The following is a 4,427-nucleotide window of genomic DNA, read 5'->3' as shown; positions in this document are numbered from 1 at the left end:
GGAATGTCCACTAAGGGTAACACGTACAGCTTTAGATCGGCATGCGTATGTAGCAGGGCTTTGTAAGATTCCTTTGGAGGAATGTCCACTAAGGGTAACACGTACAGCTTTCGATCGGCATGCGTATGTAGCAGGGCTTTGTAAGATTCCTTTGGAGGAATGTCCACTAAGAGTAACACGTACAGCCCTAGATTGGCCTGCGTATGTAGCAAGGCTTTGTAAGATTCCTTAGGAGGAATGTCCACTAAGGGTCATAGCACTTACGCCCTTAGATCGGCCTACGTATGGAGCAGGGCTTTGTAATATTCTTTAGGAGGAATGTCCGCTTAGGGTAACACGTACAGCCTTAGATCGGTCTGATGTAACAGGGCTTTGTAAGATTCCTTTGGAGGAATGTCCACTAAGGGTAACACGTACAACCTTAGATCAGCATGCGTATGTAGCAGGGCTTTGTGAGATTCCTTTGGAGGAATGTCCACTAAGGGTCGCTGTACTTTCATCCTCAGATCGGCCTGCGTATGTAGCAGGGCTTTGTGAGATTCCTTTGGAGGAATGTCCACTAAGGGTCGCTGTACTTTCATCCTCAGATCGGCCTGCGTATGGAGCGGGGCTTTCTAAGATTCCTTAAGATGAATGTCCATTAAGGGTAACACGTACAGCCTTTAATTGGCCTACATATGTAGCAGGGCTTTGTAAGATTCCTTAGGAGGAATGTCCACTAAGGGTCACAGTACTTACGCCCTTAGATCGGCCTGTGTATGGAGCAAGGCTTTGTAAGATATCTTAGGAGGAGTGTCCACTAAGGGTAACACGTACAACCTTAGATCGGCTTGCATATATAGCAGGGCTTTGTAAGATTTATTTGGAAGAATGTCCACTAAGGGTCGTAGCACGTACAACTTTAGATCAGTCTTCATATGTTGCAGGGCTTTGTAAGATTCCTTAAGAGGAATGTCAACTAATGGTCGCAGCACTTACGCACTTAGATCGGCCTGCATATAGAGCAGAGCTTTGTAAGATTTCTTAGGAGAAATGTCCACTCAGGGTAACATGTACAGTCTTAGATCGGCCTGCTTATGTAACAGGGTTTTGTAAGATTGCTTAGGAGGAATGTCCACTAAGGGTAACACGTACAGCCTTAGATCAGCCAGCGTATGTAGCAGGGCTTTGTAAGATTCCTTAGGAGGAATGTTCACTAAGGGTCGTAGCATTTACATCCTTGGATTGGCCTGCATATGGAGCAGGGTTTTGTAAGATTCGTTAGGAGGAATGTCCACTAAGGGTAACACGTACAACCTTAGATCGGCCTGCTATGTATCAGGGCTTTGTAAGATTCCTTAGGAGGAATGTCCACTAAGGGTCGCAGCACTTTCTCCCTTAGATCGGCCTGCGTATGGTGCAGGGCTTTACAAGATTTCTTAGGAGGAATGTCCGCTAAAGGTAACACGTACCGCTTTAGATCGGCATGCGTATGTAGTAGGACTTTGTAAGATTCTTTAGGAGAAATGCCCACTAAGGGTCGCAGCACTTTCGCCCTCAGATCGGCCTGCGTATGGAGCAGGGCTTTGCAAGATTCCTTTGGAGGAATGTCCACTAAGAGTAACACGTACAGCCTTAGATCGACCTGCGTATGTAGCAGGGTTTTGTAAGATTCCTTAGGAGGAATGTCCATTAAGGGTCGCAGTACCTACACCCTTAGATCGGCCTATGTATAGAGCAGTGCTTTGCAATATTCTTTAGGAGGAATGTCCGCTAAGGGTAACACGTACAGCCTTTGATCGGTCTGCATATGCAGCAGGGCTTTGTAAGATTCCTTTGGAGAAATGTCCACTAAAGGTAACACGTACAACCTTAGATCGGCATGCGTATGTAGCAGGGCTTTGTGAGATTCCTTTGGAGGAATGTCCACTAAGGGTCGCTGTACTTTCATCCTCAGATCGGCCTGCATATGGACCAAGCCTTTCTAAGATTCCTTAGGATGAATGTCCACTAAGGGTAACACGTACAGCCTTTGATCGGCCTGCGTATGTAGCAGGGCTTTGTAAGATTTCTTAGGTGGAATGTCCACTAAGGGTCGCAATACTTACGCCCTTAGATCGGCCTGCATATGGAGCAGGGCTTTGTAAGATTCCTTAGAAGGAATATCCACTAAGGGTAACACGTACAACCTTAGATCGGCCTGCGTATGTAGCAGGGCTTTGTAAGATTTCTTAGGAGGAATGTCCACTAAGGGTTGCAGCACTTACGCCCTTAGATCGGCCTGCGTTTGGAGAAATTGTCTAAAGATAAGAGGTTGATCGTTGCAAGTGGGTGTTCAAAAGAAAAGAAGTGACATTGGGAATTGAAGATGTAATGTATAAGGTCAGATAGGTAGGAAAGTGCTGCATTCAGATTCTAGATGTTGACTTCATAAATGTGTTCTCATCAGTTATAATGCACAATTTCAATTCGGGCTTTACTTAGGGTTGTGGCTAAGAATAATTTGGATTTTGTCTGATGCATGTTAAGATAACATTCTTGTATAGACAACTTGAGGAGAGCATTTACATGCAACAACTAGGGGGCTTTCAAAGTTTCTAGAAAGGAAGATTACGTGTGTTTGTTAACTACGTCCTTGTATTCACTGAAGCAATCACCAAGGTAGTGATATAAAATGTTTAATTAATTAATGACTATTCATATTTTTATTAGAAACAGTTATGACAGTTGTGTGTACTTTCGAAATGGAGTTGGTGGATCGATTACATATTTATTGTTACATATTGATTATATGCTTATAGCAGTCAAGAATAAAGTGGAGGTTAGAAAGGTAAAAAATAAATTTTGTTATGAGTTTGAGATGAAGGACTTGGTGCAGCAAGGAAGATTCTTGATATAGAGATCTACAGAAATAGGAAAGCTAATTTATTGTATTTCAATTGGAAATGATATATTGAAAAGTTGCTTAATAGGTTCAATATGCTGAATGCAAATGCTATTAGTACTAACTTGACTGCTACCTTAAAATTATCATCTAACTTTTGTCCTCAATTAGATTAAGACATTGATTATATGTCTCGGGTTCCTTATTCCAGTGCAGTTAGTTCGCTTGTGCATTCTATTGTTTGTACAAGACTAAATTTAGCACATGAAGTCAAGGCAGTTAGTAAGTACATGGCAAATATTGGCAAGGAACATTGAAAAGTATTGTAGTGGATGATTAGTGTGAAACTCCGAATTTTTAGTTATGTTGCGTATAATTTATTTGTCAATGAATAGGAATGCCATGTCTAGTCAAGTATTTATATAAATCAATTTGTTATGCCTAATAGTTAATTTACATCTCTATGATATTTCTTAATAGTCGAGGGTCAAAGTTAAGATAAGTATTTTTATACTTTTAGTTGATTGATCTAAATAGTTAATTTTTGAAGGAGTTAGAATTACCATCTAAATATTAGACTCATCTTGAAGATCATAATAAATATGGAATTATGGGTTCAAGAAAAAGTTAATTTGAATAATTTAAACTCGATTTAGAGTCGAGTAAGAGAACTTCTCAGTTTATATTATTGATTTTCGATTTAGACTAAATTATTATAATAATATTGGACTCGTTTGATAGATCGTAATAAATTATGTCTATTAGGATTGAGAAGTCAATTTGGATAATATAAATTCAGGTTAGAGCAATCAAAGAATATTATGATTAATAGAATTTTAGGGAATTATCTCACCTATTTATTTAACGTCACTTTTATCCTTATTCCGGAAATTGATTTCATCCATTAGTTTTGTTTAAGTAGAATTTTAAGTATTAGTCAAAATTAAGCAAAATTTTGATGGTTAAATTCTAACGTACATTAAATCCCAAATCCAGTTAAGATGATAGTCATTTAAATTGACTAGGATGTTCTGAAATTGATGATAAAAATATATTATATTTATCTTAAACTAAATAGGCCTATCACCACAAGGTTATTCAATTGAATTAGGATTTAAGTTTGCCGTTTAGTTAGAATTTAATTATCAATCAATTTAGGAAAACCATTCATGTTTCGACACGTCATGCATGTATTGTATGTATTTGATATTTAATACAATTAAACTAATTAATCAGACATTATCTAAATAATTTAGGATAATAGCTAATTGATTATGATACAATCCTAATCCTAATCAAATTATCCAAAGTTTGACTATAAATATCAACGCCATGCAAATATGTTTGCAACAAATTGTCCTGTAGCCATTCTCTCTGTCCCTCTCTCTCTCTTTCTTTCTGTATTGTTATTAAGTCTTTGGATTTGCAATAAGAATCTCCTTTTCCACAATTTTGTTTTCCGTATTCATCTTTAAAAAATGAGGGGCCCAGTGTTAATAGTGGTTTTTCCACATCTTTTCAAATACGTTGTTATGTATAAATTTAATTACTTTAATTCAGGGTT

Source organism: Olea europaea, chromosome 4 (assembly GCF_002742605.1).
Source record: "Olea europaea var. sylvestris chromosome 4, O_europaea_v1, whole genome shotgun sequence".
NCBI classification, from domain to species: Eukaryota; Viridiplantae; Streptophyta; class Magnoliopsida; order Lamiales; family Oleaceae; genus Olea; species Olea europaea.
The sequence above is the reverse complement of the archived record's forward strand: the minus strand, read 5'-3'. Positions refer to the sequence as shown.